The 15072-nt window shown below is 41.8% G+C and overlaps 1 protein-coding gene and 1 pseudogene across 3 annotated transcripts in view; one reads left to right on the top strand and one right to left on the bottom strand.

Moving 5' to 3' along the window:
- Positions 1-15072, bottom strand: part of FAM193A (family with sequence similarity 193 member A) — a 161134-nt gene that overhangs the window by 135631 nt on the left and 10431 nt on the right. The gene's annotated exons all lie outside the window — the stretch shown is intronic.
- LOC144616212 (heterogeneous nuclear ribonucleoprotein A3 pseudogene) lies at positions 6268-7757 on the top strand (annotated as a pseudogene).

Raw genomic sequence — 15072 nt, 5'->3', positions numbered from 1 at the left:
CTCAGTCGGTTAAGCGTCCAACTTTGGCTAGGGTCATGATCTCACGGTTGGTGAATTCCAGCCCTGTGTCAGGCTCTGTAATGACAGCCTAGAGCCTGAAGCCTGTTTTGGATTCTGTGTCTCCCTCTCTCTCTTGCTCTCTCTCTCTCTGCTTCTCCCCTGCTCATGCTGTCTCTCTGTCTCAGTCTCTCTCTCTCTCTCTCTCTCTCTCTCTCAAAAATACAATAAACTTTAAAAAAATGTTTTTTAAAACTAAAAAAACTGACAAATAGCACTAAGCTCATTGAACAGTTTAAATATGACTGAATAAACCCACTTTGAACTGCTTTCATATTACTGCTAAATAAAATACAGTTTTTAGAAAGTTACAGTCCACCACTATTAGCAACAAATTTTCTATTACAATTTCTCAGCCCCACACGAGTTTCTTTCTGATCAGTTGGCTCTTTACAAGAGGCTGCCTGAGTAAGCCCCCGAGTGTTTCAATAAGTAACTGGTCAATACTGAAACAAACTGTTCAAGCCCCAGAGTGATCTAAAGACTTAACCCTACCCAATCATGGGTTTCCACGCCACAGGAAAGGAAAGACAATGTTATCTTCCACACTCCAGAATCAATTAAAATCTGGAATCGACTTTGTACACAAGAAAACGTATCCAGCCAGTCACCTCCTAAGACTTAAGTCCCAATTCCCCAAATAATCATCCCTCCTTTTGCATAGTAATGCCCCTCTTATTTTTCCTTACACTGTGGTAACTATACCTGGTAACAGCATTCACACCTTGCTGTGGGAAATATTGGCCTAGAATGTTTCACTAAGCCTTTTAATTTAGTATGTTTGAAAATCTGGACTAAGTTAGCTAGACTCTGTCTAAATTCACATGGTAGAAAATTTCTACATAACAAATGTTACAGTGAAGTTTTTAAACAACTTAAAAAAATTCTAATTCTACATCTCATTTGAGTCCTTCAACAAACACTTATTAGCTTTGAACAAGGTACTATGCTTTAAAATCTTTCTTCGTGCAATAAACTTCTAATCTAGTAAGAGGCCATAAATGCATAGGTGAATACAAGTGTGTTCAGTGTCATTCAAGGTAATTGCTTTAGTCGGGAAGAATCAGGGCAAGCTGAATGGAGAAGGCAGAACCAAGCCTGGAATAACGAAGAAGAGTAGGATTCTCAGGAGGCAGAACCAGAAGGAAGGAAAGGGGAGCAGGCAAAGAAAAAGGATGTGGGAGAAAAAGCCTTCCTGAAGAGCAGAGATAGGGAGCCAAGGCCCAGATGTAATGAATGAGAAAATACAAGGTGGAGAGGTGGACAAAGGTGGAGAGGACCCCGCTGGAGAGAGGTCCTCCTTGCTCACCAGAAGGTGGACTCCTCCAGAAGGACTCTCGGTTAGGCAGACCGGAGTGCACACAACCCCCACCCACCTAACAGACTGTACATCCAGGCATGGCTCAAGGACATGGCTTGGAGATCGTCCTACATCTCTAACCAGTAACACAGAAGGCATTCAGATGCAGTTGATGAGTATAACTTACATACAATAAAAAATACACAAAACGAAAAAACATACAATAAGATAAAAATGAAATCATTTTGGGGGCACCTGGGCGGCTCAGCCGGATTCAGCTCAGGTTATGATCTCAGGGTTCATGAGCTTGAACCCTGCAACAGGCTTCCTGCTGTCAGCACAGAGCCCGCTTCATATCCACTGGTCCCCACCTCCTCAATAAACATTTTTTTTTAAATGAAATCCTTTTTGCATACTTATTAACAAACCTGAAGAACTTTTTTATATCACAAAGAATCGTGAGAAGAAAATTTAAGGAAGCCAGTGTGACTGAATGTACTTTATTATTTTTCAAAATCTTGGTATAATATTCTTTGTGTTAAAACCAGATCTTTGGGGGCGCCTGGGTGGCGCAGTCAGTTAAGCATCCGACTTCAGCCAGGTCACGATCTCGCGGTCCGTGAGTTCGAGCCCCGCGTCAGGCTCTGGGCTGATGGCTCTGGGCTGATGGCTCGGAGCCTGGAGCCTGTTTCCGATTCTGTGTCTCCCTCTCTCTCTGCCCCTCCCCCGTTCATGCTCTGTCTCTCTCTGTCCCAAAAATAAATAAAAAATGTTGAAAAAAAATTTAAAAAAAACAGATCTTTGGAGCACGATAAATTCAATTATTTAGAAAGCTGGTTTTGTCCAGCAGTCTTTACTGAAAAAGGTCCCTCTCCCTTAAATACACACGGATCTAAATGGAAGAAATACCATATATCATTTGCACTTACTAAATCATGCTCATCAATTTTCAATCCCATCAATCAATTACACAAAGATTTTTGCTGAAATTCAGCTAGTCAAATTTTTTAAATGTTTGTTTATTTTTGAGAGAGTGAGCGCAGGTGGGGGAGGGGCAGAGAGAGAGAGAGGGGGACAGAGGATCCGAAGCGGGCTCCACGGGCTCTGCACTGACAACAGAGAACCTGATCTGAGGTTCAAACTCCCAAACCACGAGATCATGACCTGAGCCAAAGTCAGACACTTAACTGACTTGAGTGAGCCACCCAGGCCCCCCTCAGCTACTCAATGTTTATCTTCCTCACAGTTCTTTGTTTTTACAGTAATCAGGAGGCATATCACGTTTTTGTATTTTTAATAAGCTCAGAAGTAAACTTTCCAAAAAGCTTCCGTAGACAGTATAACAATTTCATCCCCCAGTTTAAGTGTGCAGTAAGATGACTATTTATATTCTTAGCAACAAAACAAAACAAAACATAGTGGCGGCAACTCTAAACGCCCATCTTCAAGATGCTCTCCACAGCAAGAGTTTCTTTCAAAAAGCAATTTTCCACTCATTGATAAAATGTCACCTTTACCTTGAGGGGGCAGATTAACTGTTTATTTTCTCAAAAACACTGAATTTGTTAGGTAGCTTTCTACTGAAAGCCACTTATTATTACAGAAAAGATCAGCAAATTTAGAACACTTGTCTTTGCGTAAAAGAAAAACACTCGATTCACCTTCAGAATAAGCAGTGCTTTTAATTTTGCCACAAGACGACCAGCAAAGCTCATACTTATTCTCCATCTCATTGCAAAACACTGTAAAGATTCACTCCTTTTGTAAAGGGCTCAGGCTGATCCCTTATAGGATTCTGGCTTCAATTTGTCGCTATAAGAACTTATTTATGCATCACGTGGTGAATAAAACTCACGTGTGCTGTTCTTTCTGCCATCCTACCCTACCCAAAAATCTTTACTTTTTTTTTTAAATAAATGCAGTGGCTGCTCCATCGCCAGTTATACCTTATTTTTCCACAAACCCCTGTTAATTAATCATTTCGGGGTTCCCGGCTGGCTCAGTGGACAGAGCATACGACTCTCGATCTCAGGGTTGTGAGTTCAAGCCCGACATTGCCTGTAGAGATTACTTAAACAAAACTTTTTACAAAATCACTTCAGGATACGTATGCTCTAGGATACTCAGCGTCACACACACACCACAACAGTCCTCAACCCGAATCTACAGAAAGCGTAACTTGAAACTGCAGCAAGATTCTCGCAGACGACACACCGAGGCTTTTTAATCTCCAGGAAACAACTTTATTGGTGCCAGCACCACTCAGCTGGGTTCGTACCCAAAGAACTGACACCGAACGTCACGTGGCATAGTTTTTAAAAATATACTTTCTATTTCTTTGTCTCCCACATATGGTAACACACGTATACCTGCAGTCTGATTAAGTAGTCTCAGTTTACAAGGTCGTGAGGGATGTTGTCTCGTAGGCACACAGCCAGATTGATTACCTTGAGATTTTCTTTTTCTTTCTTTCTTTCTTTTTCTTTCCTTCTTTTTCTTTCCTTCTTTCTTCCTTCCTTCCTTCCTTCCTTCCTTCCTTTCTTTCTTTCCTTTTCTCTCTCCTTAGGGAGGGGACCCTATCACAAAACCTGATTAGAAGCAGGTTTCAGCACAGGTCTTGGTCTCACAATTCGTGAAATCGAACCCTGTGTTTGGGCTCCACACTGACAACACACAGCCTGCTTGGGATTCTCTCTCTCTCTCTGCCCCTCCCCTGTTTGCACACACTCTCTCTCTCTTAAAATAAACTTTAAAAAAAAAAAAAAGCATGTGTTTCCATCATCCCAGAACAAACCCCCCATTATCTGTTCATCACAATGTATTCTAACAATTTAATTTTTCAAACCTTCTGCAATACTTTCTATGAATACTCTGAAAGTATTCGCTGACAAAGTAATGTATTTATTTTGGTGCCATCTTGTTTCCTCTGCACTATTTCAGCCTTCTTGCCTCCCCGCTCCCCGCTGCTGGAGAACAAACTTCCCCCAATGCTAGGTGGCTACTCCGGCTCTGAGTGCTAGGTGAGCACAGCACATGCCAAAGACTGGCCCGACCAACCCCACAGCTGAACGCTGTACTTTTTGTTCTGGAAGTCACTCTCGGGAGCCCAGCCCAGAGACCTGTTCCGTCTGTCGTTTCCGTAATGTTGTATCCTCCTAATTCCCCGTATTGCGTGTCTGTCTGTGCAATTAGCTAGAGCTGCTGCTGCATCTGAACCTTTCAGAAATACAAACCCTCAGGAGCTCATCCTTAAGCTTAATGAAATTTTATAAAGTACCAGATCGAGTAATGTAGAACTTTAAACACTGCTACAAAATTTACAGCTGTTTCTCGCTTAGTTTGCAAACACTTTGCTGACTATAAAGGCTCGCTACTTTCCTTCCCTAACGTTTCAAGGCAAGATAACCACTCTGGGTATGGCTCATCGTTAATAAAATTGCATGTAACTCCACACTTCAAATCATCTTTGAGAGTCGGTTCTCAGCTCTGCTTAGATCATTTTCCTGACTTCATTACGTGGCTAATAAAGAGCCTATGCAGGAAGCAGTGGAGGTGCCATCAATTTCCTGATTGTTCCATACGCTTTCATTATCGGCACTGTCTTCAATACAGGGTTTCTTTGAAGACTACCTGTTTTGTGGAGACCTCTTTAATTAAAATTAGACAGCAGAATTCACGAACATACTTAATGAGCACTCTCTAACTGCCACAGGCTTCACACTGTCAGGGAACAAACTTCCTCTCCTGCCTCAGGACACCTCAGCAACGATGCAAGACTCGTGCCTCAAATACAGGGCAAGTGAGGGCACCAATCTCAATTCACGTAACAAGTGTTTGTTAGGCATAATGTCTTACTGGGAAATGGAAGGACTAAAGCATTCTTCCCGCAGCAGCAGGGAGCACCTGATCCACTCCCAGTGCGCCTCTCAAGCACCCCTCCCTTAAGAGACCTCCGCAGTAGGTGACAGGTAATCTCTGACAGTGTGTGACCAAAGGACTGACCATCAAAAAATAACAAAGTTGGAAAAGATCCTTAAGATTACCTAGCATAGTCTTACCTGGCAGATACAGAAACTGCGTCCAAAGCACAACCACATACATCTTTAGGCAAAAACTGATTTTGAAGGGTGCCTGGCTGGCTTACTCAATGGAGCATTTGACTCTTAAACTCGGGATTGTGAGTTTGAGCCTCATGTTGGGCTCTGTGCTGACAGCTCAGAGCCTGGAGGCTGCTTCGGATTCTGTCTCCCTCTCTCTCTCTGCCCCTCTTCCACTCATGGTATCTCTCCTCTCTCTCTCTCTCTCTCTCTCTCTCTCTCAAAAATAAACATTTAAAAAATACATACATACATACATAAAAATAGAAAAAAATCTTTAAAAGAAACTTATTTTGATGGGGCACCTGTGTGGCTCAGTCAGTTGAGCATCTGACTTCAGCTCAGGTCATGATCTCTCAGTTCATGAGTTTGAGCCCCACATTGGGCTCACTTCTGTGAGCCTGTCAGCACAGGGTCTGCCTTGAATCCTCTGTCCCCCTCTCCCAGTCCCTCCCCCACTTGCACTCTCCCCAAAATAAATATATATTTAAAAAATAAATTTTAAATTTTTTTTTAATGTTTATTTATTTTTGAGACAGAGAGAGACAGAGCATGAATGGGGGAGGGTCAGAGAGAGGGAGACACAGAATCTGAAACAGCCTCCAGGCTCTGAGCTGTCAGCACAGAGCCGGACGCGGGGCTCGAACTCACGGACCGCGAGATCATGACCTGAGCCGAAGTCGGCCGCTTAACCGACTGAGCCACCCAGGCGCCCCTAAAAAATAAATTTTAAATTGATTAGAAAAAAAAAAACTATTGTGATAAATTATGTAGTAAACAAACCTCGCTACTCATTCTGTAATGTGAAGGGAAGAATTTAGTCTAAACATGGACAGGCTGGGAACTCGAGTTGGAAGAGGCAAGTCCAGTCTCAAAATGGAGGGCCATGATCCAAAGGAACCAGAGCAGTTGAGAAAACTGTTTATTGGTGGTTTGAGCTTTGAAACTACAGATGATAGTTTAAGAGAACATTTTGAAAAATGGGGCACACTTACAGATTGTGTGGTGATGAGAGACCCCCAAACAAAACGTTCCAGGGGTTTTGGTTTTGTGACTTACTCTTGTGTGGAGGAGGTGGATGCAGCAACGTGTGCTCGACCACACAAGGCTGATGGGCGTGTAGTGGAACCAAAGAGAGCTGTTTCTACAGAGGATTCTGTAAAGCCTGGTGCCCATCTAACTGTGAAGACAATTTTTGTCGGTGGTACTAAAGAAGATACAGAAGAATAGAATTTGAGAGACCACTTTGAAAAGTATGGCAAGATTGAAACCATAGAAGTTATGGAGGACAGGCAGAGTGGAAAAAAGAGAGGATTTGCTTTTGTAACTTTTGATGATCGTGATACAGTTGATAAAATTGTTGTTCAGAAATACCACACTATTAATGGGCATAATTGTGAAGTGAAAAAGGCCCTTTCTAAACAAGAAATGCAGTCTGCTGGATCGCAAAGAGGTCGTGGAGGTGGATCTGGCAACGTTATGGGTCGTGGAGGAAACTCTGGAGGTGGTGGTAACTTTGGCCGCGGTGGAAACTTTGGTGGAAGAGGAGGCTATGGTGGTGGAGGTGGTGGCGGCAGAGGTAGCTGTGGAGGAGGTGATGGTGGATATAATGGATCTGGAGGTGATGGTGGCAACTATGGTGGTGGGCCTGGTTCTAGAGGTAGAGGAGGCTATGGTGGAGGTGGACCAGGATATGGAAACCAAGGAGGTGGATATGGTGGCGGTGGTGGAGGATATGATGGTCACAATGAAGGAGGAAATTTTGGTGGTGGTGGGAACTATAATGATTTTGGAAATTATAGTGGACAACAGCAATCAAATTATGGACCCGTGAAGGGGGGCAGTTTTGGTGGAAGAAGCTCGGGCAGTCCCTATGGTGGTGGTTATGGATCTGGTGGTGGAAGTGGTGGATATGGTAGCAGAAGGTTCTAAAAATTTTCAGAAGAAAAGGGCTACAGTTCTTAGCAGGAGAGAGAGCGAGGAGTTGTCAGGAAAGCTGCAGGTTACTTTGAGACAGTCGTCCCAAATGCATTAGAGGAACTGTAAAAATCTGCCACAGAAGGAACGATGATCCATAGTCAGAAAAGTTACTGCAGCTTAAACAGGAAACCCTTCTTGTTCAGGACTGTCATAGCCACAGTTTGCAAAAAGTGCAGCTGTTGATTAATGCAATGTAGTGTCAATTAGATGTACATTCCTGAGGTCTTTTATCTGTTGTAGCTTTGTCTTTTTCTTTTTCTTTTCATTACATCAGGTATATTGCCCTGTAAATTGTGGTAGTGGTACCAGAAATAAAAAATTAAGGAATTTTTAACTTTTCAAAAAAAAAATAAAATAAAATAAACATGGACAGGCTGAGTTCACTTGCCAGAGATGAGGGGAAAGGCCTCAACCATCACTCAGGAAGCAAGTACATACAGCCCCAGCGTTACAGACGGGCTGATCAACCAGTTGCTGTTATCAGAAAGCTCTACCACACATTAAAATCATCAAGTGTAAGAATGAACCTGAGAGGAAGAATGGGACGTAGAATCACCTACATCAAACGGAGTGTCTTAAGTGCAGGAACAGGTGAGCACAACCAAAGCCAAGAGTAAGGGGGAGAGCCAGGACGGTGCCATTTAAAGAAGGCAAAAGAGACTCCAGAAAGGTATATATAAGCAAGATCAAATGCAACAAGCTCAGAGGACATCAGGATTGAACAACAGGATTTGGTGACAATATTATCACTTAATGACCTCTGGGAAGGCTGATTAAGGTGATAGGCGGATAAGGGAATAAAACAGGAACTGAGGATAAAGAAGGTAGAAGCAACCAATATTAACCAATATTATTCACCAGTATTTCAAGTTATTTGGTGGCAACAGGCAGAACAGGGTCAGACTGAAAGGTATCTTAAGTGGTTAAGCAAGGTCAAGAGAAGGACTAAGGGGGAAGGGAAGATGGGCAATTCAAAATCTAGGGGCGCCTGGGTGGCTCAGTTGGTTAAGCGTCAGACTTCAGCTCAGCTCATGATCTCACAGTCTGTGAGTTCGAGCCCCGCGTCGGGCTCGGTGCTGACAGCTCAGAGCCTGGAGCCCGCTTTGGATACCGTGTCTCCCTCTCTCTCTCTGCCCCTCTCCTGCTCACACTGTCTCTCTCTGTCTCTCAAAAATAAATAAATGTAAAAAAAAAAAAATTTTTTTATAAAAATTAAAAAAAAAAAAAATCTGAATGCTAAGGAAAATAACCCAATAAAGGATGAAAGACTCCAGACCCAGGAGAGAAAGAACAGAGAGGTTTTGAACAGACTTCAAGACAATGTACTCACATAAATTCTGCAGTGAGTTTCCATGGGTTAACCAGACTCACTAAAATCTATCAGGTAAGAACCCCTGGAATATAAGATTAACTTTGGAAAAAGAGTGCAACGCTTTCTTCCACATTAGACAAAGAATACAGCACATTTCAGAAAAAAAGGGAAAGAGGCAGGAACTGCAGGAGCTGACACCAACCAGACTGTCCGCAGAGCCACGCTTTCTGAGTGTGCACTATGGGCACAGAGCAGGGTTTGGAAGAAAACGTCCCAGCGAACTAGGGGTTCCAATCCAGTCTGCGTGTGGTGGCTGAGCTAAGGACAGACACCAAGGGAACCTAGAAGGGCGGCAACAGCCTGGCCGAGGATGAAGGAGGCACGCTTCCCACAGGGACAGCCCATGACCTCTTAGAAAGAAACAGCAGTTAACTGGGCAAAGAAGGGAAAGAAACACTGCAGCACCAGCACCAACAAAGGCACACAGACGAGAAGGACACAGCCACATCTTGCAAGCAGAACGGTGTGACGGCTACCGGGTCAGACACAGGTGGCGACAGCAGTAGGACAACAAAGTGGAAGGAAGCAGGAGCCAGGATGAGAGCCTCTCCACTCGGCCAGACAGTCGGTCAGGCAAGGCGTGGAAGAGCGAGTTCAGGTGTCATCCAAGGACAGCGGGGACCCCCAGATGCTCAGACAAGAGGCAGGGTTACCTGGAGGGGGGAGGATGTAGTGCAGAGCACGCTCCCAGAGAAGAGCTTACAGAAAACGTATCGACAGAGATTAGAGCGAGGAAGGCAAGGATAACAGGTGGCTCTCTGCATCTCGGGTAGATCACCGGTAAGTGACCAGCGCCACCAGGAGTTGAAAGGTGCAAGAGGGGAAGCTGACTAGGACAATTAAGGAATTTTCCCAACTCAACTCTTGGGGCCTCAGCTTCCTCAGCGAGCAAATATCGGCTCAGCAAAAACATGTGCTGTGCTGTAGCCTGTCCAGGTCTACAGTCCTACGAGTCTATGGTCTGCCGATCCCAGCATTCCAACCACGATACCGGTGTGGGCACCTACAAAACGTGCAAACATAAAAAAACCAGTCCAACTCGCAGTTTGTGGAGAGGCATTGAACTGTAATGACTGCTTGACAGACCTGACTTTCCTAATAACCTTTTTTAAACTGAGATATAACTGACCTATTATTCTTTTAAAAGAAGGGAGAATGTTGACAGTAGCTGCAATTTAAGCCAGTTAATAAGGGATGCTGTTTTTTATTCTTCTAAAAACAGAAAGCAACAGCAATATTATAAGCACGGTCAAGAATTCATTTATGGGATTTCTTTATCCAAAGAAACCAAACAGCTTTGGCAAGGGGCTGGCGACTCTCTTCTCTAAGCTGTACTGACCACCAACCAGGGATGCACCTGCAGGGGCAAGTCCTCACCTTCCTTCACTGGCCTCTAAAGAAGGGACTAACCTCTCAACAAGAACTTGGGGGGAATGTTTACATTGCTGGGCTACTTTCAACAGTGGAGTAATTACCAAGCATTAACAGAAGAATGAAGAGAATTAGAAAAAGAAAGAATTAGATTGCAGCAAACTACTACTTAACAATTTCACTGAATTTTGGCATTAATATAAAATTACTATCATACTTTAAACATAAGTATTATTCAGCTTTTTGTAGGCCTTCCTTCAGAAAAATAAAAATTAACCTTCCCATCCCATAGATGAGGCAGCTAGAAATAATCAAAATTAAAATTCTGGGCCACTAAATGCAAGATGATGTCCTAAACTGGGTCCTGGAATAGAAACAGAGTATATGTGGAAAAATTGGTGAAATGAAAATAAAGTCTGTGGTCAATAATATTGTACCAACTTTATAGGGCGCCTGGGTGGCTCAGTCGATTGAGCATCCGACTTCGGCCCAGGTCATGATCTCACAGCTCATGAGTTCAAGGCTCACGTCGGGCTCTGTGCTGACAGCTCAGAGCCTGGAGCCTGCTTCAGATTTTGTTTCCATCTCTCTGCCCTTGCCCTGCTCGCGTACTGTCTCTGTCTCTCTTTCAAATGTAAATAAACGTTAAAAATTTTTTTGAAACGGGGTACCTGGGTGGCTCAGTCGGTTAAGTGTCCGACTTCGGCTCAGGTCATGATCTCCCAGTTTGTGAGTTCAAGCCCCACATAGACATCTGTGCTGACAGCTCCAAGCCTGGACCCTGCTTCAGATTCTGTGTCTCCCTCTCTCTCTCTGCCCCTCTCCTACTCATTTCTGTCTCTCAAAAATAAATAAATAAATAAATAAATAAATAAATAACCAACCAACCAATTTCTTGGTTTTGACAAATATACCAAGGTTACATAAGATGTCAACATTAGAAAAAATTGACTGAAGGGAATATGGGAACTCTCTATACTAACTTGGCAACTTTTCTGTAAGTCTAAAATTATTCTAAAATAAAATTTTAAAAAAATGGGTTTTTTTAATGTTTATTTATTTATTTTGAGAGAGAGAGCATGTGTGTGCATGCACACACGAGCAGTGGCAGGGCAGAGAGAAAGAGAGAGAATGTGAAGCAGACTCTGCCTTGTCAGCACAGAGCCCAATTCGGGGCTCAATCTCATGAACCATGAGGGCCACCCAGGTGCCCCTAAAATAAAAAGGTCATTAAAAACATCCTGGGCCAAAAGAAGTTAAATTCCCCAACTACTCATTCAGTTTCAAGATGTAACTTATACTGTACTCAAAATATTTAAGAGAAAAATGTCAGGGTGCCTGGCTGGCTTAACTGGTACAGCACATGACTCTTGATCTTGGGGTTATAAATTCAAGCCCCACATTGGCTGCAGAGATTATTTAAAAATCTTAAAAAGGAAAACTCAATTTCCACAGGAAATGGGATAAGCCAATGCCGTATATATTATTGGAATTACTCTAAGACAGTTTACAAACTAAAGTTGATTTCTACGGTAAAAAAAAAAAAATAAAAACTTTGTAGGTCCATGAGATACAAATTATTTGATCGCAACTCGTACTGATCACAGTCCCTCTAAAGACAGCTTGTGTCTCCATGCCAGTGTGTTCCAGCCAATGAGTTCAGAAAGCCTAGGGGCGCCTGGGTGGCGCAGTCGGTTAAGCGTCCGACTTCAGCCAGGTCACGATCTCGCGGTCCGTGAGTTCGAGCCCCGCGTCGGGCTCTGGGCTGATGGCTCGGAGCCTGGAGCCTGTTTCCGATTCTGTGTCTCCCTCTCTCTCTGCCCCTCCCCCGTTCATGCTCTGTCTCTCTCTGTCCCAAAAATAAATAAAAAACGTTGAAAAAAAAACTTTAAAAAAAAAAAAAAAAAAAGAAAGCCTATAGGGTCAACAGGAGTCCAATAAAGGAGACCTGGGTGGCTCAGTCAGTTAAGCATCTCACTTTGGCTCAGGTTGGGGCGCCTGGGTGGCTCGGTCAGTTGAGCATCTGACTTTGGCTCAGGTAATGATCTCACAGTTTGTGGGTTCAACCCCTACATCAGGCTCTGTGCTGACAGCTTGCTCAGAGCCTGCAGCCTGCTTCAGATTCTGTGTCTCCTTCTCTCTCTCTCTCTCTCTCTGCCCCTCCCTGCTCATGCTCTCTCTCTCAAAAATAAATAAATTTTTAAAAAAATTTAACTTCAGCTCAGGTCATAATCTCACAGCTCATGAGTTCGAGCTCCACGTCGGGCTCTGTGCTGACAGTTTGGAGCCTGGAGCCCGCTTTGGATTCTGTGTCTCCCTCGTTCTCTGTTCCTCCTCCACTCGCTCGCTCTCTCTCTCTCTCAAAAATAAATAAAGATTAAAAAAAAAAAGAGTCCAATAAAGAAAGCTATACAATGACAGAAGCAACCTATACTAGCACCAAATAGATATTCAACTAGCAATTAGGCCCAGCAGTTAGGCCCAGGAACAAAGGCCTCAGGTTAATAAGAGTTAATAAGTATATTTCACATACATATTATAAAGTAAAAACATACATAATGAATGGAAATTAATCAAGTAACTGTCTATGAAGAAACACACTTCAAACATAATTATATGGGAGGTTGAAAGTAAAGAAATAGAAAAATATACCATGCAAATATCAATGAAAAGAAAGCTAGAGTGGCTATGTTAGCATCAAACAAACAATGAGCAAGAATATAAAAGAATTCAAAAAATCATCACCACCTGGATCTAAATAACATTCAGAGAACACTCCACTCAATAATAGCAGAATATATGTTTTACACCCATAAGTAGTATTCACCAAGACAGACCATACAACCTTAAAATTTCTTAAGAATTAAAATCATACAGGGGTGCCTGGGTGGCTCAGCCGGTTGAGTGTCCAACTTCAGTTCAGGTTGTGATCTCACAGGTCATGGGTTCGAGACCCATGGCTACAGAGCCTCTCTCTCTCCCTCTCTCTGCCCCTTCCCCACATGTGGTCACGCTATCTCTCTCTCAAAAGGAATAAACTTAAAAAAAAAAAAAATTACAATCATACAAAGCATGTTTTCTGACCATACTAGAATGAGACTAGAACTCAGTAACAGAACGATAACAGGAAATTAAACATACTTCTAAATAACCTGTGAGTCGAGGAGGTTACAGCAAAAGCATGGCTTACAGGGAAATTTACAGCACTAAATACGTATATTAGAGAAAAGAAGAATGGCCTCAAATCAATAATCTAAGCTTGTAGCTTAAGGATTAGAAAAAGTAAAATCGAAGTAAGCCCAAAAGCAGAGTAATAAAGCAGAGTCAAAAAAAATTCAAAATCAAAAACAGAAAAACAGGGGGGAAAAATCAAAGAGCTGGTTCTTCAAAAAGATGAAACACTTGAAGAATCTCTAGCAAGACTGGCAGGAAAAAAAGGAAGGATACTCAATATCAAGAATGAAAAAGGGAACATCACTGCAGACCCTCACAGACATATTAAAAGGATAATAAAGGAATGCTACAGGAGCACCCGACTGTCAGTCGGTGCAGCGTGCAACTGTTGATCTTGGGATCATGAGCTCAACTCCCACACTGGTGTAGAGATCACTTAAAAACTAAAATCAAGGAGAGTAGAGATCACTTAAAAACTAAAATCAAGGAGTGCCTGGATGGCTCAGTAAGTGTCCAACTCTTGATTTCAGCTCTCTACTCTCTTCTGCTCCTCCCCACATCCATGCATGCAGCACAAGCTGTCTCTCAAGATAAATAAATAAACTTAAATAAAACCTTAAAAAACAAACATAAAGGAATACTACTGACAACTCTACACACATAAATTCAACAACTTAGATGAAATGAGCCCTTTCTTTGAAAAGCACACACTACAATAGAGAGAAAAGAACAAGTCCTAAGTTATTTTATCAGGTCAACATTATACTAACACCAAAACCAGGCAAGAACAATATATAAGAAAACTATTGACATAGATTTCATAACAACAAATGCAATAACACTCAACAAAATATTAAAGTGAATCCCACAACCAAAAAAGAGTAATTTACCATGACCAAGAAGGGTTTATTCCAGGAATGCAAAGCTGAGTCAATATTTAAAAGTCAATAATGTCAAAAAAAAAAAAAAAAAAAAAAGTCAATAATGTGATCTACCACATTAGCTGTCTAAAGAAGAGAAGTACATGATCATATCAATTTGATTCAAAAAAGCATTTGGCAAAATTCAACATCTATTAACAAAACTCCTCAACCTAATAATGGGCATCTACAAAAATCTACAGCAGACATCATACTTTATGGTGAAATAAAATACTGAATGCTTTCACCCTAAAATCAGGAACAAGGAAATTGTACTAAAAGTCCTAGCCAGCGCAATGAAGAACGAAAAAGAAAGAAAAGGCATACATAACAGAAAACAAAGGAAAAAAAAAAAAAAAAAAACCACTACTCAGACACAATGACTTTCTACACAGAAAATACTAATGAATCCACCAAAAACTCCCAGAATATGATTTTAGCAAGATCAAAGGATAGAAGATAAACATACAAAATTTAATTACATTTCTATATACTAGCAATGAATAAATGAAACTGAAGTTTTTTTAAAAGCACCATTTACAGAGGTTGAAAAAAATTAAATATTTATGTATAAATCTAGGAAAACATGTACAGAATCCATCTGCTGAAAACTACAAAACACCAATGAAAGAAACCAAACATGAATTATAGGTCAATTATATCTCCATTAAAAAAAAAAAAAAAAAAAAAAAGAAATCAAAAATGACCAAATAGAGATGCATACTATGTTCATGGATTGGAAAACAACATAGTAAATGTGTCAATTTTCCACCAAATTGATCTATAGATTTAAGACTATTC

This window comes from Panthera onca, chromosome B1, assembly GCF_046562875.1.
Source record: "Panthera onca isolate mPanOnc1 chromosome B1, mPanOnc1 haplotype 2, whole genome shotgun sequence".
Classification (NCBI taxonomy): domain Eukaryota; kingdom Metazoa; phylum Chordata; class Mammalia; order Carnivora; family Felidae; genus Panthera; species Panthera onca.
This window is presented reverse-complemented; position numbering and strand designations above follow the sequence as displayed.